General features: G+C 39.9%; 1 protein-coding gene across 3 annotated transcripts in view; it reads left to right on the top strand.

Moving 5' to 3' along the window:
• Positions 1-23,060, top strand: part of CD226 (CD226 molecule) — a 112,910-nt gene that overhangs the window by 1,942 nt on the left and 87,908 nt on the right. For all 3 annotated transcript variants that reach the window (XM_086683205.1, XM_086683206.1, XM_086683203.1), the window contains exons 2-3: positions 18,847-19,052; positions 19,521-21,860. The gene's annotated coding sequence lies outside the window, so the exon portion shown is untranslated. The remainder of the gene's footprint in view (positions 1-18,846; positions 19,053-19,520; positions 21,861-23,060) is intronic.

The following is a 23,060-nucleotide window of genomic DNA, read 5'->3' as shown; positions in this document are numbered from 1 at the left end:
AAAAAGGGGACAAATTGGAAGAATAAATTAAGATGACAGAAATGCATCCAAATAATATCAATAAAAGTAAATGCACTAAACTCACAAGTGAAGGATAAACTTGAAAGGTTAAATTAAAAAAAATCCAATATATGTGGTTTAAAGTTTTAAATGAAAGGATGAAAAATGAATATGATTAAAATAAAACCGATTAATGTAGAATAAAATTGACTTTAAGAAAAAAAAATTTAGAGATGAAATAGGTCACCACAATGATAGAGGATTAAACTCGTCAAGATGTGGTAATTTTAAACATCCATGCACCTAATAAAATACCCTCAAAATGTTTGAAGTCCAAAGTGGCAGAACTACAGGGATAAATTGATAAAAACGACATCGCAGGAGTAGTTTTTAAGACATGCTCTTGAGTTTTGATAGATTAAGCTGCCAACTCAAAAAGATACAGGAAATCTGAATAGCGATTGATAGCCTTGATCTCATGGATATATACAGAATTCTGCAGCCAAGAATTAGAGAAGGGAAGCCTGGTGGCTCAGTCGGTTTAAGCATCTGGCTCTTGGTTTTGGCTCAGGTCATGATCTCGTGGTTTCCTGAGTTCAAGTGGCGCATCAGGCTCTGAGCCTGCTTGAGATTCTCTCTCTCTCCCTCTCTCCCTGCCCCTTCCCCACTCGAGCTGTCTCTGTCTCTCTCAAAATAAATAAACTTTAAAATTAAGAAAGAATTAGAGAAAGCACATTTTCCCCTCAATCCACACGAAGGATTCACATTTGGTGAAGTATTAGGCAACCAAGAAAGCTTCAATAAATTTCAAAGATCAATCCACGTAGACCAATAACTCTTACTACTCTATAATTGAACTGAAGTTTAAAAACAAAAAGATATCTTTGTATGTTAAGAGACACACTTCTAAAAAACCCACAAGTTAAAGTGGGCACCGCAGTGGAAATTTGCTGAATGATAATGAAAGTTCTACACATAAAGACTGGTAGGCTGCAGCAAAAGTGAAAGTTCTCTTACGTTTTATCTTTGGGAGAAATTTTTAGCTTTAAATTGTCCAAAAGAGGAAGACTTCACAATTAATGAGTCGTGCCTATCCTTTAAGAAGTTAAAAAATAATGACAGAGTAAACCAAAATTAAGTTTGAAGAGAAAATAAAAAACAAGAGCAGGAGTCAATGAAATAGAATCAAAGGTGTTACAATATAGAATATCAACAAAGCAAAAATTGTGGGGTTTTTTTGGAAAATAATGGCAGCAACTTTCTGCCAAAAATGATCAACTGAAAAAGCAAAAGGACACAAATGCTGTAACGAATGTGGAGGGGATTTAAGTAGATCTAAAACAGAAATTAAAGGAATACTACTAAATACTATCAACCATTCTAGACTAGCAAATTTGAAAGCATAAATAAAATGGACAAATTCTTGGAAAAATATAATTTATTAGAACTGACCTCAAAAGTAATCAACTTCAATAGCTATTAAAGAAGTTGAAGAAGTGATTATAATCTTCCTACAAAGAAAACACAAGACAGATGGCTTTATAGGCAATCTAACAGACATTTCAAGGATAATCCCAGTTTTATTCAAACTCTTGTAATTATATTACAAGAGGGAAGAATAGCAATTCATTCTATGAGGCAAGTATAACCATGGCACCAAAACTAAAGCAAGCCAGTATGAGAAGGGAAAAATTCATTTCTCTCATGAACATAGGCAAAAGTTCTAAATGACGTTATTAGCAAATCAGACAGTGTATTAAAAAAACTATGTGCTTGGGGCGCCTGGGTGGCGCAGTCGGTTAAGCGTCCGACTTCAGCCAGGTCACGATCTCGCGGTCTGGGAGTTCGAGCCCCGCGTCAGGCTCTGGGCTGATGGCTCAGAGCCTGGAGCCTGTTTCTGATTCTGTGTCTCCCTCTCTCTCTGCCCCTCCCCCGTTCATGCTCTGTCTCTCTCTGTCCCAAAAATAAATAAACGTTGAAAAAAAAAAAATTAAAAAAAAAAAAAAAAAAACTATGTGCTTATCTTAGTAGATGTAGAAAATGTCCTTAAAGTATTCTATTACAACTAATGTTAAAATCTCTTGGTGCTTTAGAAGGGAAATTCCTTAACTGGTAAGGCACCATCATTCTAAATGGGGAAACACGTATATATTCCCTTACAATTAAGGAATGCCACGGGGAGCCCTGCTATTACCACTTGTATTCCAGTTTTATTACAGATCTATATGGGGGCGCCTGCATGGCTCAGTCTGTTGTGCTTGACTCTTGAGTTTAGCACAGGTCATGATCTCACAGTTTGTGAGTTCAACCCCTGCATTGGGCTCTGCGCTGACAGTGCAGAGCCTGCTTGGGATTCTCTCTCTCCCTTTCTCTCTGCCCCTCTGCTGCTCCCTCTTCCTCTCTCTCTCTCTCATTCTCTCACTGTCAAAAATAAACTTTAAAAAATATATACCAAAAATATATATTAAATATATATATTTTTAAAAAGATCCTGTATAGTGCAGGGGTACCTGGGTTTAGTGTCCAACTCTTGATTTCAGTTCAGGTCATGACTTTAGGGTTGTGGTATTGAGCTCCTTGTTGGGCTCCATGCTGAGTGTGGAGCCTGCTTAGGGTTCTCTCTCCATCTCTGTCTCTCTCTTTCTCTGCCCCTCTTCCCTGCTTGCTTGCTCGCTCTTTCTCGTTCTCAAAAAAAAAAAAAAAAAAAAAAAAAAAAGATGCTATGTAGTGCAATAAGAAAAATATACTAGAACCCTAGAGATTAGAAAGGAGAAATAAAAGTATTATTTGCAGTGTTTAGCAAGGTGGCTGGATTCAAAATCAGTTGCGTTTCTTTACATTACAAGCAACTAAAAATGTATTTAAAGAGGAGACCTAATTGACAATAGTGATGGAAAATATAATGTACTGAGTAGTAAATCTAACTAAAAACCTATGCTATCTCCACAGGGAAAATCAAAAATGTTTATTATGAAGGCATATTTTTAAGGACATAAAAGTGTAGAGGAATACCATGTGAATAGATAAGGAGACTTACGTGGCAGATTGTATTTTCCAAAGATAGCCCTAGTAGTATCTCCTAGCCTACTTTTTTCTTTTTTTCATAAAAAGTGAATTTGATATTTCTCCCCTGTGAACCTGGGTCTATGATTCTGCGGTAGAAGTGATACAATACATAGTAACTTCCAAGATTAGTGTCCCTTCTTTTCACACTGATGGATAGGTTTAATAAATAATTCTAGTCAAAATTTCAACAGGGTGATTCTGATAGGATTTGATGAAGTTATTCTGAAGTAAGTCTCTATGGAAGAATAAATATCTGAGATAGCCAGAACATTTTTGAAGAGGAATATAGCAGGAAGAGAGGATTTATCTTACCCAGGCATCAGAACTTAATATGAAATTATGATAATTAAAACTGCCTGATATGGGTTCAGGGATAATCAAAGTATATTTATAGATGTTTGATATCTGACTAAAGTGGCATGGGGGATCATGGAGAAAGGAGGGACAGTGTGATTATAGGACTTAAAAAAGTTATCCATATGGGAAAAAGTGAAGTTGGATTCCTTCTTCACAACTTATGTAGAGATAAGTTCCAAATGGTTAGAGACTGATATGCCAAAGACAAAATGTTAACACTCTTAGTAGAAAAAATTGATGTATCTTAGACCTTGGGCTAGGAAAGCTTTCTTCAAAAAAAAATTTTTTTAAAGAAAAAGCATTGAATGTAATAGACAAGATTGACAAATTTTAGTATATAAAAAATCAAGAAATCTGTTAACAACAAAAACAAACACATAAAGAAATTGAAAAGATAACTTATAAACTGGGGGGAAATATTTGCATCATATGATACTGATATGGATTAATATCAATCATATATATATATATGTATATATATACATACAATCAAACATATATATATATATATATATATATATATATATATATATATTTACAATTCAATAAATAAAACAATCCGTTGGAAAAATAGGCAAGATTCATGAGCAGCCATTTCAAAGAAAAGGAAACTCCTGTGGCCAATACACGCATTAAAATGTTTTCAATATCATTTTCATTTAGGGAGATAGAAGTCAAGAATACAACCAGACTGATGAAAAGTAAAAGGTCTGACAAAAACAAATGCCATAGAGGCTATAAATCCACAGGAGTGTTTTATACATTGCTGGGGAAGTGTAATTAATCACAGTCACTTTGCAAAAATAATTTGGCATTGCTTCGTAGGGTTGGACATTAACAAATAAAAACCTAGCAGTTTTACTCCAAGGTATGTACCCAAGAAATAGTCTTGAATATGGGCATTAAGAGATGGGTAAAAAGTGTTAGTAGCAGTGTTCTTTACAATAATAAAAACCTGGAGACCTTCCAGAGTCCATCAACGGGACAGTCAATGAATAAAGAGTTCACAAAATTCCATTTACACAATGGACTGTTATGCAGCAGTGGAAGTGAATGAACAATAATATCCAGCAATCTGGATGGGTCTGAGTAGTAGCATTTTTTTTCAGTGGTGGTAAAAAAGCACATAATATGAGATCTAACAAATTTTTAAATGTAAAATACAGTTTTGTTAAATATAAGCTCCATGTTGTACAGCAGATCTCCAGGACCATTTCATCTTGAAACGTCATTACCATTAGACAGCAACTCCCCGTTGCCCTCTTCCCCCCAGACCCTGGCAGCCACCATTTTGCTTTCTGCTTCTGTGTGTTTGACTATTCTAGATACTTCAGTTACGCGAATCATGCAGTATTTGTTCTGTGACGGGCTTATTTTCCTTAGAACAATGTTCTCAAGTTCATCCATGTTGTCTCATAGTGCTGTTCTAAGAGGTGTGAGGTGATGTCTCATTGTGGTTTTGATTTGTATTTTTCTGGTGATGAGTGATGTTGAGCATCTTTTCATGTAATTGTTGGCCATTTGTATGTCTTCTTTAGGAAAATATCTATTCATGTCCTCTGCCCATTTTATAATCAGTGTGTTTGCTATTGAGTTGTATGAGCTCCTTGGATGTTTTGGATATAGACCCCTTATCACGTATATGTTTACAAATATTTTCTCCTAGTAGGTAAGGTGTGTTTTCATCTTGCTGATGATTGTTTATTTTACTGTGCAGAAGCTTTTTACTTGGATGCAGTCCCACTTACTGAATTTTGCTTTTGTTGCTTGTACTTGTGATGTCATTTCCAAAAAATTTCCAGGACCAAGGTTGAGGAGCTTTCTCTAAGAGCTTTATGGTTTCAGGTCTTACATTTAAGTCTTTAATCCATTTTGAGTTAGTTTTTGCGAGTGGTACAAAGTAGGAGACCAACTTAATTCTTTTGCACGTGGTTATCCAGTTTTCCCGTCACCATGTGTTGAAATCATATTTATTCTAGTGTCTATGACGGGCATGACCCAAACTTTGCTGATCATGCACCCTTCCCCTTGTCCACAGGGACTGGCCAGGGGTTTGGGGTGAAATTTGATATTTGATATGTGTCCTGAGAGTGGAGGTTTCTCTTTTCGTTTTGAACTATAAACTGCAAAAGTAGTCACTAGTCACTGGGAACATTTTATTTCATTGACTCTGTGCAATCTGTTCTTTTAGGTTACCTTTTAAACTGTATAATGTCGTGTGGTGAGTTTTAAAGTTCACATGTTACAAATGCACAGAATGAAACTTGGTAATACATGTTCATATGGTTTGTAAGTCTCTGATATACTATTCAGTTGAAGGCCAGTTTCATTTCAGTCTCCTGAGTAGCACAGGAGAAAAGCATTATTTAATGTAAAGCTTGAAAACAAACTGAGAAATAGTTTGGTAGAAGAAGAAAGATGGAAATTGTATGCTTCTAAAAAAAAAAGGTTCCCACTGCCAACATGTTTTTAATTGAAAAAATAAAAAATAAAAAGCCTGCTGTCATAATTGAAAAAGAACCTCTCAGATTCCATTGTTCTTGGAGCATACCTGGAATCCTGAGCACCATTGCCTCAAATGTCAATAAAAAAAATTGCCGCGCACTAGGCTGCTGTGCATTTTCGCAGGCTTAGGTGTTTATCAGTGCAACACACATTCATGAGACACTTACTGTGTTCTGGGCCTGGGCCATCCAGGTGTGAAACACGGAGCTCCCGGTGAAGCAGCTCACAGCCCTCAGGGCACAGACACAGACACACAGGAATTGCCAGTTGATATGGCAAATAGAACAGCTGTGGGTTCTGAGGATCCAGTGGAAGAAGTGCTGAACTTTACCTGGCTCTAGACCTCTAATGCTGAAAATGGCACTTACTGGGTAGTTAATGTTGACTCCATCAGGGATCTTAAAGCTAGTTCAGCTCACCTTTGCATTTGAGTTATTTCTGAAATTAGAAAGTAGTACTATTTGAACTTATATTCAGACAAAGCCACAGGAGATAGAAAAGTACCTAAATCTCAAAGAGGAGGAGCAGACAAGAAAGAGGTTTGGCCTGGATGGACTTGGGACTTGGAATTTTGTGGATTTGAACCCCAGGACCCTCTAGAGTAGGAGAAAGTGGACCTTCCCTCACACAACATACACACACACACACACGCACACACATACACACACACACACACACACATCATGCGAATATATACATATACATACACATACACGTATACGTATACATATACGTATATGTAAACATATACGAGTTTAGAGAAGATGCCTAGAGACAGAAGGATTGACACCAAGCCACATACACCTTCAAACGGATCACTTAGCACCGTTCAGGCTCCACCATGCTTGGACTCTGATGCCCTGTGCTGGACCAGGCCATGCTCTTGTGCACAATCTCTGCCACGTGACTCAGGCTCCAGGACCACACGCAGATGCCCTTACCTGGACCCCATCATCTTGCCCTGGGCCATGACACCCACCCCAGATTGAATGTCCACTGGCTCCCACGAGTAGGCTATTTCCGATTATGCAGGGATCCTTGAACTCGTTTTACCGTTGGGGGCCATTCTATCACAACCCCACTCTCTGAGAAGTTTGAGTCGTGTGTCATCGTTCTATGGCCCCAGTGAAAGCTAAAGGTCTGTCTCCCCTCTGAGTAGAGCTGATAAGAGCACAGATCAAATTAATGTGACTATTGAATTAAACAGAAAATGGCTATCCGTTTCTATTCCATATTCAGAGAACTGTGGATCTCAAGTACTCAGACAACAGTCACTAATTTCCTTCCTTCTGCTTGATTTATTGGGTGAGACATTTCATATATTTGAATTTGGTATGTGTATGTGTGTGTGTTTCATGGAGACTTCATATGTTCTAGCATTTTAGGATGGCTAAATGTTTATTCTTCAGTCTCGGATCTTTTTTTTTTTTTTTTTAGCATATCTTGTTGGTACTTTATAGAGAAGAATGAAGAATAAATATTTCTCACCTGGATACCATTCTAGAATGACAGAAAACATTCGTGGCAAGGGTTTCACTTTTACTTCCGCTCACTGAGGAGCTACTTCTCATTTCTGAGAATTTGAACCCACCTTAAGATCTGTCTTCTGAACTTTCAAGGACCCTTTAGAATTTGGGGTTTGCATTTTGATTTGGTGTTATATCTGGTTTAGTTTTGGCATAAACATTCTTCAGTCCTTTTTCCTCTGTGTACTTTCCCCAAGATGTCATATCACCTCCTCTGACTTCACTTATTACCTCTAGTGGGAAGACCCAGGTCAACTTGTAAACTGGGGCTCTCATTCCTACTGTTGCTTCCTGCCATCCATTTGCCTCCATCAAGGCCTGATTTCTCACATCCTTTTTATTTTTTTAAGCTTATTTATTTATTGATGGGGAAGGGGGGAGAGCAGGGAGAGAGGGAGAGAGAATCCCAAGCAGGATCTGAGCTGTCAGTGTGGATCCCAACATGGGGCTTGATCCCACACACCATGAGACCATGATCTGAGCGGAAATCAAGAGCCGGACATTTAACAGACTGAGCCACCCAGGCATCCCTCACATCCTTTTAAAGCTAAGTAGCTGCCTCTCCCAGATGCGTTATTCCTCCAGATTCCATGCCATCCTGTAACTGGTTTGCTAAAGTTGACAGCCTCAGTCACTGACAAATAGTCACAGCAGGATGTGCAGAAACCGCAGAGAATCGCTAAATGGAATTTACAGGGTTGTTAGGTCATCTTGCCCACAGATTATTTTACAGAAGTTATACAAATTGAAAAATAATGAACAGAAAAAAAGATGGAGTTGGAAAAGGAATAAAATATGCTTCTAGAAGTTCATGTTTGTCTCCTCTTCTAAAATGTTTCCATATCTTCAGGAGACAACAATTTTGTGCTCTCATATCCACCGACCTTGTCAAAATTGCCGCATCACTGAGTGTGTTTCGTAACAGCTAGCTCCCAGAACACTCTCCAGAATGGGCCCTTCTTCACTCTCTACGTCCACTTCTTCAAGGACCTCAGATCGTTAGATTCAGAAAGCTCACCCGACCTCATTCTGTGGGTCACTAAAGTAAAAGGTGCCTCAGTACCTGGTTATATAATCAAATATATAATGATGCTAAGTATTTCAAGCTCTCCAAAATGAGGACCAAACTGTATCCACCTAGCTCTCATAAAAATGGTGTAATCCCTTTTCTTTCATTCAGTGATAATGCACGGAGGAAGGAATTCATGTCATCTCTAATGCCAGATTTGCGTAAACAGTGAGGCTGGATCATCTAAATTCAGCTTCTCTTCGACTGATCCACTGAACACAGATGAGTGTGTGAGATGAACATTTCAACCAGACTGAAACTCTGGCTGCCTTCGGTCAGTCTGCAGAGAATCTGTGGTAGGCTGTGTGGGTACCACCATGATCCCTGCTCATCAGCAGAGGCTCCTCGCATCGCGTTGGTGGGACATGACTGCAGAACCACGTCGGAATGTTTTCAGGAGGACTCAAGAGCATGATGCTTCACAGGGAGGGTGCAGTGGTCCAGAAAAGAGGCTTTTCCACATTTGAGAAAGGATAGGGTGGCACTTGGTGAAAGACATTGTTCAAGAAAGGAATGATCAGCATTTTCCTTGTCATAATGATGTCAATACCGATGACCAATTTTTAAAAACTCATTATTATCGTATGTTGGGAAGACGGGAAGAGGAAGTGAATATGGATGGATGTGTGTGAAGGAAAACAGCATCAGCTGTGGATTGCTGATCGAGTATTTTGTGAACAATGTAAAGTCACATTCCCCAGGAGTGTCAGAGGAGGGTCATACAGATTGATGAGAAAATGCTTTAGCATTTCAAAACAACTCAAGCAGTTGTCATTTTGTTTGCCTCTGAGTTTGAATAATTTTTTTTTTACTTCACGTGTACAAGACAGCACGCTGTAGAAAGGTAAGAGATAATGTTTGAAATAGGTGAATCCAGAAGTGACAGAATAGGCATATTATTTAGGAATATGGCTTAAGAAAAACAGCCAGAAGATTTGAGAATGATTGTTTCTGGGGACCAGCAAAGCCAGGGGAGGAGGCACAGGGTAGAGGAAGTTTCTGAAATGCCTTTCTGGCCGTAGTGTATAATTACGGGAAAAGGTTTAGAGATGCGTTCCATCATCCACAAAGGTGCTTGCCCACGTATGTCCCGTGGGTGTCTTTATGTCCCGTGGGTGGGCGGGAGGTGCTGAGAGCCCTTCCAGGGGCGAGAAGCACAGCCTCCAGTGCAGCAGGGAGGCCACAGACACCGTGGTGACCGGGGGGGGGGGGGGCCCTGCAGGCACAGGTGTTAACAGGGCCTGGCTGTGGGAGTTTAACTTGTGTCAGGAGACAGGGCTGTGTCCGTGAAGTGGGCCTTTGCCCTGGATGGGGTGCTGGAGACTTCGTGACAGGAGGAGGGACGGTGGAGAGAAGCTGAGTTGGTGCAGAAGCCACAGCCGCTTGTGTTACCTGGAAGAAGCGTTTGGCGATTGTTGTGGTTTGTGCAGACACTCGGTTTCGTCTGCGCCTGGAGAGGACTCCAGCGTGGCCTTGTATGTCTGTGTCCCAGGCTGCTCTCAGCAGTTTCTTGAGGAGCCCTGGTTTCTTTATAGGGAACGAGATCTAGAAACAAGTCGTGGGGGTGGATAGGTTTATGCACAGCTGTTGGCCTGTTACTGCCTCCAGACCCTTTCAGTGGACAGAGCCAGGGAACATTTTTATTTTATTTTATTTTATTTTATTTTATTTTATTTTATTTTATTTTATTTTATTTTATTTTACTTTATTTTATATTTTTTCATTTCATTTCATTTATTTTACTGTACCTTTTTACTTTTTATTTAAATTTTAGTTAACATACAGTCCAATATTGGTTTCAAGAGTAGAATTCAGTGATTCATCCCTTACATACAACACCCAGTGCGCATCACAACACCTGTCCTCCTTTTTGAAAAAAAAAAAAAAGTTTATTTATTTATTTGAAGAGAGAAAGAGAGAGAGAGAGAGTGTGAGAGTGGGGGAAAGGCAGAGAGAGGGAGAGAATCCCAAGCAGGCTCTGAGCTGTCAGCACAGAGCCTGATCCCGGGCTCAAACTCACAAGTCGTGAGATCATGACCTGAGCCATAACCCAGTCTGAAGCTTAACTGACTGAGCCACCCAGGTGCTCCATAAGTGCCCTCCTTAATCCCCATCACTCATCTTGCCCACCCCCCCCCCACCTCCCTCCATCAACCCTCAGATTGTTCTCTATTGTTAAAGGTCTCTTGTGGTTTGTTTCCCTCTCTCATCCCCCCCCCCAATATGTTGATCTGTTTTGTTTCTTAAATTTTACATATGAGTGAAATCGTATGATGTTTGTCTTTCTCTGATTGACTTATTTTGCTTAGCATAATACATTCTAGCTACATCCACGTCATAGCAATGGTAAGATTTCATTCTTTTTGATGGCTGAGTAATGTTCCTCTGTGTGTGTGTGTGTGTGTGTGTGTGTGTGTGTGTGTGTGTGTATACACCTTCTTTATCCATTCATCAGTCAGTGGACATTTGGGCTCTCTCCATAGTTTGGCTATTGTTGATAATGTTGATTATGCTGCTGTAAACATCGGGTTGCATGTACCCTTTTGAATCTATATTTTTGTATCCTTTGGGTAAATACCTAGTAGTGCAATTGCTGGATTTTAGGGTGGTTCTATTTTTAGTTTTTGGAGGAAACTCCATACTATTCTCCAGAGTGGCTGCACCAGTTTGCATTTAGGGAACATATATTTTAAGTTCATGAGTTTACACTGATAACTTTACTATTAGCTTAGGAACACAGAGTTCTTCTCCTTTCCCCATTCCTGATTTGTATTTCTCTTCCTCATCATGAGAACCCTGGTTCCCTACAACATCAGAGTAAATATATCTACTTACTTCCTCTGTCTTACAACTTGAACAAAGTTTCAGAATAATGTGAGTGCCATTACCAACAATAAATTGATCCTACTTTACTATGAAGTTCGATTTTTTTTTTTTGCAATTATTTTGGGGTTTATAATAATAGCCCTAGTACCAAAGTTTACAGTCAGGTTATATATTTAATGTACACTTAGGTTAATTTTTTTGTTTGTAGTAGTTTTTGATATTTTTCATCCTTTTAATTTTTTCCTTTGAATATGTAAAAATACACACAACTCAAAAGTCAAAGTCAAAGAAGTAGGTAGACTCAAAGAAGTCTCCTTCCTCTCCATACACCCCCACCCACTTTCTTACCAACTCCACATATACATATTGTCATTGGTTTACAATTTATCTCTCCTATTTCTGCAAAAAAGGAAATATATATACATATATATTTTATATACATACATATGTATATTTAAATTATCCCTTCTCTCTTAAGAGAAAGGGCAGTATGTTGTACATACTCTTTTATACTTTTTTCATTTAAAATACATCCTGGGAGTGACTGGGTGGCTTAATCAGTTAAGTGTCTGACTCTTGATTTCTGTTCAGGTCATGATCTCATGGTTTGTGAGTTCACACCCCACGTTAAGCTCTGCACTGACAGTGCAGACCCTGATTGAGGTTCTCTCTCTCTACCTCTCATGCTCTCTCTCTCTCTCTCTCTCAATAAATAAACTTTAAAATAAAATAATAAAATAAAATATGTCCTGGAAGTCACCATATGAGTTCAGAGGGATATTCCTCATTCTTTTTAGTATTCCATTATATGGATGTATGGATGTTCCATAGTATATTCACTCAGTGTCTCATGGATAAGTACTAAGTTAATTGCAATGTTTTTCTGTTGCAAATAATGCCACCACTATTACAAATCTGTTCCTATGTTGATTTGTACTTGTAGAGGTATATGTTCAGAGTAGATTTCTAGAAGTATAATTACTGGGTCAAAGGGTAAATACATATGTAGTTAGCTCCTTCCAAATTCCTTTGTTGGGGCATTGCCCTACCCTTCCCCCTATGGCATCCACCCTGGGAGTGTAGGGGAGGCCTATCTCCCCATCAGTGCTGCAGGAGGGGCTGCTAGGCTGTGGTCTATCTTGTCCCAGCCTCCTTGAGTTCTTCTGCAGCTGCAAGACTGTTCCTACACCTCCATCCTCTGTGTCTGTCCTCATCAGGAAGGAAATAAGTAGGAGTTCACAAGACTAGAGGGGTTGCCCATTTTAATGTTAAAAGAGAATCATTTGGAGAACAGCTTGAAATGCTCTGCCTTGAATGTGACTGGAATGTGTACTCTGGGAACCCATAAAGATCTATTATAGACAAATTGTGAAGGGCCTCTATGCCGTTTGCAAAACACAAACTCAGATAAGAGTGTCTGCTCTGTGTGGGACCTATATTCAGAGTCACATGGTCTAAATGAACTGCTTTGAATTATACGCATAGTTATCTCCCTGAAATTGACTTTAGCAATGACTTTATCTTGCTAAGAGTCAAGTACATTCACATACATTTAATGCTCACCTACCTTCATTCAGAACCTGATCAGGTCAATCAGTACTTATTGAAGAGTTTGTATTTTCATGGATCATGCTACAGAGTAGGCTGTACAAGATTTGGCGTGGGCACTTATCAATCCATACGATAAATAATTATCCACTTCCTTTTTCATTGAAAACTTTCTTGTCTGATTGTAAAAATAACACATTTTTCTATGAAATGTGTAAAATAAAGAGATTCATGAATATAAACGTAAAGATTGCCTTTTAGGGCCAACCCAGATGTAATCACCATCTTGGTATCATTTTGATTTGCTTAATCCCCCAACAAAGTAATTCTCTAGAGGCAGGAAAAATGTCAGATTCATTTTTTTTTAATGTTTACTTATTTTTGAGAGAGACGGAGTGTGAGTGGGGGAGGGGCAGAGAGAGAGGGAGACAAGGAATCTGAAGCAGACTCCAGGCTCTGAGCTGTCAGCACAAAGCCTGACACGGGGCTCAAACCCACGAACCCACAAACTGTGAGAGTATGACCTGAGCTTAAGTTGGCTGCTTAACTGACTGAGCCACCCAGGTGCCCCCAGATTCATTTTTTAAAAATGTATCTTTTATCAAATGAAAGCATACTTGTTATAGAGAAAAAAGAAAATACCACTCGTGTTCTTCCACCTAAACACAATTCGGTGTGCTTCTTCCCAGTCTTTCTATGAATATATTTAAACTTTTATGTTGTAATCCACCGTTGATACTGTTTTAGTGACTGCATAATATTTCAAGTGTGTATGTAATAAATAAGTACTTGTGCAATGAATTGATAAATGACACTCTCAAAATCTAAAACTTAAATTTCTTTAATGTTTGTTTATTTTTGAGAGATAAAGAGTGTGAGTGGGGGAGGGAAAGAGAGAGAGGGAGACAGAGGATCCGAAGAAGGCTCCACGCTGACAGCACAGAATCTAAGGTAGGGTTCAAATTCATACACCATGAGATCATGACCTGAGCTGAAGTCTGATGTTTAACCGGCTGAGCCACCCATGTGCCCCCCAAATCTAAAACTTTAAATTCCGACCAGATAAAGTATTACAAGCTAACACCTCATCTCATTGGTTGTGCATGGTACATTTTGTTAACAAATATCCCTACCATAAAGAGCAGTGTTGTAAGAGGTGTCAAAGGGGAGCAGGAAAACTCCTGAAGTAGAAAAGTAGCATCAATGGTAATGCTAACACTGTAGGAGAAGAAAGAATTCTTAGAGTACAAGGAGCAAATCCATAGAGGAGATTATTTCTAGAATGCTTTCTTTAATGGGGTCAAAAATGAATCAGAGTAGTTTTATATTTGCATTTCCCCAAAATTGCTCACGTGAAGGAAGGAGCAAACAAATGCTTAAGCGTGTTGTCCTCTACCCTAAAAACCAGAATTTTGGAATAATATTCCGTTACATGCTTTAAAACAATTTTTTTAACGTTTATTTACTTTTGAGACAGAGAGAGACAGAGCATGAACAGGGGAGGGTCAGAGAGAGAGGGAGACACAGAATTCGAAACGGGCTCCAGGCTCTGAGCTGTCACCACAGAACCCGACGCGGGGCTCGAACTCACGGACCGTGAGATCATGACCTGAGCCGAAGTCAGATGTTTAACCGACTGAGCCACCCGGGCGCCCCGTTACATGCTTTTTAAATTTGGTTCGAGAAGCAGGACTCCCCCAGCATGTAACAAGTGTAACTTTGCCAAGCATAGCATATCTGTAGAATGAGATTGGGTAAGACTGAAGTCAGACCTCAGACCCTGGCCAGTGAGGGGAGAAGACCAGACCCTGACCGCTGTTCTACAGCTGGGATGGCGTTTGCTTCACATGATCTAATCAGGCATCACCTCACCTCCTGGATGCAGCCTAGGCAATTTTCCAGCTTTTCTTCAGGTTGTGGAGAAGAGGGTATGGCAATGTTTAGTAAATGCTTTGCTACTTTATATCATAGTCTCTTTTCTGCGGCAGAATAACAGGCATTGCAGGAATTAGAACTCTCAAAAGCCCTAGTTAAATACCCTTCTCAATGGCGACTGAAAGGTGAGCGAGGCCCCCGTTCTGACTCTTGGCAGGCAGGAGATGCCTGGCAGCAGAGAACCAAAGAACTGAAAGTTATGGTATGTTACCGCCTTCTCTTTTTTGTTTTAATTGAAATTTTTGTTGAGAAATTGTAGATTCAAATGCAGTTGTAAGAAATTATACAGAGGGGCGCCTGGGTGGCTCAGTGGATTAAGCGTCCGACTCTTGGTTTCAGCTCAGGTCATGATCTCAGGTGTTGGTGAGTTCAGCCCCACGTTGGGCTGTGCGCTGACAGCACAGAGACTGCTTGGGATATTCTCTCTGTCTCAAAATAAATAAATAAATTTTCAAGAAAAAAAAAAGATAGTACAGAGAAATTTCATATATTCTTTACCCAGTTTCCCCCCATGGTAACATCTTACACAATATAGTACGGTAACAACCAGGATATTGACATTGGTATAATTTACTACATCATTCAGCTTTTCCCAGTTTTACTGGTGCTCATTTGTGTGGGTAGTGCACATGTGTATCATTCTATTGTACTAAGCTGTATAAGATGCATAAGTAAATATTAATGCAAGAATATTGCATTAGGTTCTACACAACTTTATCATCTATGTGGGTTTTCATATCTACCATGATGGTCAACATACTACACAGTTCGACGTGATGAGGAACCTTCCCATTGCCTATTACAACCTACAGAGCCACTTTCTCCCACATTGCTTCCTATTTTTAACCCCTGGCAACCTCTAACCTATTTTAAAGTTTCTGAATTTCTTATATTTTGTCATTTCAAGAATGTTATATAAATGGAATATGTTCATTATGTAACTTTTGGGATTGGATATTTTTTTACTCAGAATGATTACCTGAAAATTCACCCAAGTTTTGTTTTTTTTTTTTAAATCTTTATTTCTGAGACAGAGCATGAGTGAGGGAGAGGCAGAGAGAGAGAGAGGGAGACACAGAATCCAAAGCAGGCTCCAGGCTCTGAACTGTCAGCACAGACCCCAATGCGGGGCTCAAACTCGTCAACCGCGAGATCATGACCTGAGCCAAAGTCGGACGCTCAACCAACTGAGCCACCCAGGCGCCCTTTCACCCAAGTTTTTAAGTGTCATTTATGTAGTTTGATCCTTTTTATTGCTGAGTAATATTCCATGACAGGGATGTATCAGCTACGTAGGTCTCTTATTTTATTTGGACTGATTATAAATCATATGATGTTCTAAATTATGGGTTCCCTATTTTATTGTTAGCATATGGAAGTGCTGTTAGTTTTAAAGTGTTGGTCTTATTTATTGCAAGCTTGCTGAACTCACTTATTCTAGAAAATTGGTAGGTTTTGGGGGGTTTGCCACATAGACAATCATGTCATCTGCAGTTAGCAATAGTTTTATTTCTTCCTTTCTAATCTCTATGCCTCTGATTTTTTTCTCTTGCCGTATTGCAGTGGTTAGAACATCTAGTATTATGCTGTCTAGCAGCATGGGGAGAAGACTTCCTCAGATTTTCCCCAAGTTTAGGGGAAAACATTCAGTCCTTCTAGCTACAGGTTTTTGCAGATGATCTTTATTACTGAGGTAATTTCCCTTTATTCCTTCTTTTTAAATTTTTTAATGTTTATTTACTTTTGAGAGAGAGGGAGACACAGAATCTGAAGCAGGCTCCAGGCTCTGAATTGTCAACACAGAGCCCGATGCGGGGCTTGAACCCACAAACTGAGAGATCATGACATGAGCCGAAGTTGGATGCTCAACCAACTGATTCACCGAGGCACCCTATTTCCTTTTATTCCTAGCTTGCTAAGGACTTTTATTGTGAGTGGGTGTTAAATTTTGTCAAATGCTTTTTCTGTGTCAATCAATATGATCACATGATTTTCCTCCTTTAACTTGTTGATACATTGAGCTATATGGATTTGATTTTCCAATAAGTAGCAACTTTGGACAAGTAAGGGAGTAGACTATGGAAGACTTAGCCAAGTCTCATAAATGAAAGCCAGGGTGTTTAGATTTGAGTCTAGTGCATAGCATTTTCCAAAGTATGTTCTGTGACATATGGTAATAGAGGAGACATAGAAATGTAATTTCATGGTCCATACTGGTTTGAGAAACTAGGTTAAACTAAATTTAATAGGCTTCTTTATTTTTGGACTTGTCAAAGCCTTTACTATGCTGCATTGAGTGATTTCTGTATTTCAAAAAGGGGAATAAAGTGTGTAAAGTTTCCCAATCCAGTTTATCCCCCAAATCCACATTTTCTGTAATGTCTGTGATAATTGGGGGATGCACTTTGGGAAACACTGCCATAGGAAATAATTTTTCCAATGAAAGTTTCTGACCTGGGGAAGAAAGTCCGTATGCTGTGGTGGCTCTTACACATGGAATTTTAGGCAGGTTTCCTAGCAGCTGAAGGATCAGTTCATTATCTGTTGAGGGGGGAAATAATCGGAGTTCCACCTGGTTGGGGGAAGGGTTGGGGTGGACACTGAGATGTGGAGGTGAAGACCGTGGGCTCTATAGTCAAGGATCTTGGTTCAAATCCTGGTTTGCTCACCTAGAAGGAACAGGAACCATTGGACCAGTTACTTGCCCACTTTGTGCCTCAGTTTTCTCAAATACAATATGAGAATAGTAATAATTCCTATTGAGGATTTTAGAAAGGTTTAATGATGAAACATGTAAAGTGTTAGAGAAGTAGCAGGGACATCGTCACCATCCAATAGTTGTTACCTGTGATGTTTGTAGTTGGAGGATTAAGTGAGATGATCAGAAAAGCACCATTACTCACAAAGTTGTTGTTAGGAAGGTAGGCTCAAGGGCAGCTGTCAGGTGAGTTAGGGGCGGGTGAGTCTGTGGTCCCACATTGGATGCTTTGAGGACCAGCATGGTGAGAATATTTAAAATTTAAAAATATTTTCTTGGACTGTTCATTATTTGGTGACTGAATATGAGGGGTTAAAAAAGAAGACTCAAAGGTGACATCAAGGCTGAGCCTTGGTGATAGGGAAGTGCATTCTGTAGCTGCCGGGAATTAAGTATGTTTTAAAGATTAATGGGTATGAGCACTGGGTGTTGTATGGAAACCAATTTGACAATAAATTTCATATTAAAAAAATAAATATTAATGGGTAAGCCAGATGATTTGGACATTCTAGTTAAAAAATAATAGATATTTTAATATTTGTTTTAACACGTACAGGAAAATAAAGAGTTGCAGTCTGTTTATGCAAAAATCTGGTATCTGATCAATGTTGTTAGGAGCGATCTGATTACATAGTTACACTACAAGGAGAATTATGTCCATGATGCAACTTTGGACTTTGAGAACATCTCAGCTTTTTATTTAGGGCACGGAAGTGGTAGAATGGCTCCTCAGAGGAAATTAAGAGAGAGAAAGGCATGCTGGTGCACAAAATGAAGGAGAAAAACAATGCAAGAAGGAAGAATTGAAAAGGTCCTTAGAGAAATCAATAAGCATAACTTAAAGAATGGAAGAATAGGAAAATGTGGTTGCAATAGCAGAGAGTTAAGCAAATGGGCAGCTTGGTAAAATGACTTAAAATAAGCCAAATGTATAAGATTTAACACACTGTACACATAATTATGGACTTGACTCTGAGTTAGAATATAGCCCAAATTTGTTTTCATTTTATTTCTCATTTTTTGGTATAGTGCCTTTGGATCCTAACCTTTGGGAACCAAAGAGCCTAGAATACCATTACCAGAAGGTAGCAAGTCTAAAAACATTTGAACAGGAAATATTTTAATGAATTAATATTTTAGTTAGTAAATTAAATGTGTGTGTATACATTTGTGTATTGCTTAGCTTTAATTTAAAATTTCCCTTATTTCTATATCTGTTTTTTCATTCTTTCCCCCAAAATCATCTTTTCCATTAGCCCTCAGGATATCACAGCACTCAACACCATGAGTGAATTTTCTGAGATAATACTGTTTATTTTCTGTGCCAAATACTAAGGCTTGGAATAAACCAGAGTCACTGCTTTGGGGAAGAAAAAAGAAAATCAGTTAATTTGTATTTGGCTGTTGTGGTCAACAGAATAATGAATCCTCAAAGATGTCCCTGTCCTAATCCCTGGAACCTGTGAGTATGTTTTGTTTTGTTTTGTTTTGTTTTGTTTTGTTTTGTTTTGTTTTGTTTTGTTTTTTCATGGCAAAAGGGACTTGGCAGATATGATTAAATCAAGGACTCTGAGTTAGGGAGATTGTTCTGAATTGTACAGGTAGTCTCAGTACAATCCCAGGCTCCTTAAAGTGGAAGAGGAAGGCAGAGAGGTGAGTGGGAGGAGGGGAGACTAAGGAAGAGGTCAGAGGTGTGGTGTTGCTGCCTGTGAAGACGGAGCTGGGGCTCTGCTGGCCCATTCACGGCTGCCTCAGGCACAGACCTGTCAGACTTCCAGACAGACTCTGGCAGGGAGGCTGCTTCACACCTCCCGCCTACAAAGCCCTCACACCTGCCCACCACTGCCGGAGGATAACAATAAACATAAATTTAGAGACAGTGCGACGTCAGTGGGTAGATATGAAATCCTACTTCTCTTTTGATTTCCAGATCTCATGCAAGTGCCTTTCATTGGCAAAATTGAACTTGGAATCCTGTTGGCATGGGTCTGGTAGATGCAGTCCTGGTGTTCCAGCCCCTGAAAGAGAAGGGATAATATGGAAGAAGACTGTGGTGCTGCTTGACCAGGACATGAGCTGGCACATGTGGTCAACCACAGCATCCTGTCTCCTCCCAGGTCAGAATGAGAGCCCGGTGGGGAGGACACTCATAATATCAAGGTCCTGATGGCCATCTTGGCACTTTTCTTCCCTCTTTAAATTCTGAAAACAAACTTGCAGAGTAAGAGTTGATCTGATTACAGTTATGATTGTTGTTTGTTGAACACATGCTACATGCTAGGTGTTGCCCTCAGACCAGGGATACAGCTAGGCTGAATGAATACCCAGCTTTGCCTCAGACTGTTCTGGTCTTAGCACTGGAAGTCTGGTGTCCTGGGAAACTGCTTGGTCCTGGACAAACCAGGAGGGCTGGGCACGTTGGACACAACAGTGAACCAGGTAGTCTTTGCGCTCAAGGAACTCACATTCAAGCTGGGAGGTCCAGAGACAGACACAAAGCTGAAAAAAAATAAACAAGAGGCACAATTTGACATACAGAGTGGCATCAATTTAGAAGGAATGTGAAATATTTATTTATATACTGGTTCATCTGCTCATTTTGAAAAAGGAGATGGCTTCTTCTTTATCTAGAGGATGAAAGAGAGGGCCACCCCAGGACATCATTTTGCTTCCAGAAGGATCACTGCTTACCTCCTTAGAGTGGGTATGCATAAAGCGGGGAGGTTCCCATTGCTCTGAGGCAAAAGAATGGAAGGACTGTCCGTCTGGCTTACCTAGCCTGCCCTTCACAGAACCTGGTGGCCTCGGGGACAGGGTTTTCAACCTTCCAAAGAGGCCACATGGACCAGGAAGAAGTGGATGGCGACTCTAGCCCTGCCCCTTTGAGAGTCAGCAGGGTCAGAAGCTTTCTGATGGGTAGGGGTAATCCTGATTGAGGGCTGAGTAGAAAACACAACACAGCTTCCCAAGTGAGCTGACCAGGAGCGATGGTGGGCTAGACCCAGCCCCAGGACCTGGGAGCTCTCGCACTCGGTGGTCTTGGTCACTGCTGGGTCAATGGTAACCAGCTTGTCCAAGACTGAAGCGATCCGGGACATGAGACTTTAAACCCACAGCCAACTAGGGTGGCTTTCCGGATGAACATAGAGTTTATCATCCAAACTAAGACACTGGAAAGTGAAATGGAAGGCTATTGATAAGGTGTATGTTGGAGACATCCAGGGAGCCTGAGAGGTGCAGTCCCATCCACATTAGACTATATCTGTTCCTGGTTCCAATTCCAGAAACTGTGGTGTATTGTGTGGCCAAGGCAGGAGACCTTCCCTTATCCAGGACCCTGCTATGATGACAAACTAAGGGGACAATGATTGCGCTGAAAATGCTAACTAAACAGCTCAAATATAAGCTACATTACCCAACTACAGACAAAACTGTCCTCGGGGCACCAGCAATGCAGGGGACAGCTATCATGACAATAAGAAAAGTTAGAAATTTGCAACAGAAATATCCAGCAAGTATCTATTTTAATTTAGGCACATATATATTTTGCGCTGTTTGGGAAAGTAAAAATTCCCTTAAATGAGTTTGGATGTAGCTGATACCAACAGTACAAGAAGCCAAACAAGCTTTTCAACACTTTGTGTCTTGGAGGGGCCCCAGTTGGGCCCCGCTAAGGGTGGGGCGCACTTGGCCCTGTAACACGAGGTTGGTGTTTGTTTGCCTGTCTGGGTGTCCCACTGAGGCTCGGCAGTCTGTGCTGCCACCAACGTGCTTGTGACTGTGGGCCCCACAGCTAGTCCGGGATGGATTGGGGTTTGAACGCAAGTCCTCTGCAAAGCCCATACTCTTTTGTTAATGGGGGTAATTCTCACGCTCTCTCACTAACCGTAATGCAGAGAGAACGTTATCAAATAGGAAATAGAGGAGAAAGGAATGGAGTCTGTCCGGATGGCTGGAGGGCAGAGATAGTAGATGCGTACAAGTCCTTGTCCATCCACGGAGCATGGCTGTCTGCCACTTCCTGGGGTCACTTAGAACGGATTCCCAAAGAGGAACTCGGTTGTTAGCAGGCTATAATGCTTGAGGTCAGGAGTCCTGAAAATGTTTGTGTAAGTATTTATTGCCTTGAAACCTTGAGACCGTCAGCAGAGGGAAGGATATAAATGGAGCAGGAAGATAGACAGTAGACAAAGGAGCCCCGAGTTCAGCCCGCTGAGCCCCTGCTGGTGCTAAAACCAGCTGAGAAGCACGGTGCACGCTCTTACTCCAGGTACTGTTTTTCAGAATGACTCATTTATTGGCTTCTTTTTATGGGCATATGTGTGTTGAAAAAAGTTCTCTACTTAGGTTACCATAGGTATTTTACATGTCGGAATATAGATCTGGATAGCCATGGGAGAGCAGCAGTGTCCCTCCTATGGAGTCACCACAGTTCATTAATTGAACCAGTCTGCTGGAGATGGTAATATTGATGTTTCTCAACTTATATTAAGAAAAATAATGCTACAATAAACACTTATACATTTAAAAGCCAGATCTTTGCTAGATTGGCTGAATTTTTTCATCCTTAGGATAAATATCTTGAGGAAGCTTGGCTGGGTCAGAGGATTTAACAAGTCAAATTTTTTATATACGCTGCTTAACTCTTGCCTATAGAAAATGCTTACCCGTTTACACTGACCCAACAGCATCTGGCTATCAGTGTTTCCTCTCACTCTTGTTAACAACGGTCACTATCATTCTCTTCATTTATGTTTGCACATGTGATGTGCAAAAATTAGTATGCCATTGTTTTACTGTTTGTTGATCATAACTGGTGAGATTAAATACTTTTTTACATTTTTCTGTTTGTATCTGCTCTTATGTGCATTGATGTTTAATGTCTATTGCCTGTTTTTCTACGGGTATTTGTGGGCTTTTCTTGGTCACTGATATTTAAGCACTTTACACTTAGAAAATATTACTGTTGTGTCTCATTAGTGTATAATGTTTACCATGTCGGAGTTGTAAATTTTTATGTAGAAAAAATTTCCCTGACTTTGGTATAAGATATATACACCTTAATATGTATGTATCTTAATGTATTTTATATGTATGTGTGTGATTCCAACTCAAGAATCCACCTCTGTCCTCAGGCTTATAAAATATATCCTCTAATTTTTAGAATATTTTTCTTTCTTTTTCTTATTTATTTATTTATTTATTTATTTATTTATTTATTTTTGAGAGAGAGAGAGAGAGAGAGAGCGAGCCAGTGCACAAGCCAGAGAGGTGCAGAGAGTGGGAAAGAGAATCCCAAGCAGGCTCCATTCTCTCAGTGCAGAACCGACATGGGGCTCAACTCAGGAACCATGAGATCATGACTGAAATCAAGAGTCAGTCACCTGACTGACCCACCCAGGCACCCCTAGAATAATTTTCTTATTCAAATTATTAATAGATTTGAAATGTATTCTGCTGTAACAGGTGA

Source organism: Puma concolor, chromosome D3 (assembly GCF_028749965.1).
Source record: "Puma concolor isolate L17-30 chromosome D3, mPumCon1.1.hap2, whole genome shotgun sequence".
Classification (NCBI taxonomy): Eukaryota; Metazoa; Chordata; class Mammalia; order Carnivora; family Felidae; genus Puma; species Puma concolor.
This window is presented reverse-complemented; position numbering and strand designations above follow the sequence as displayed.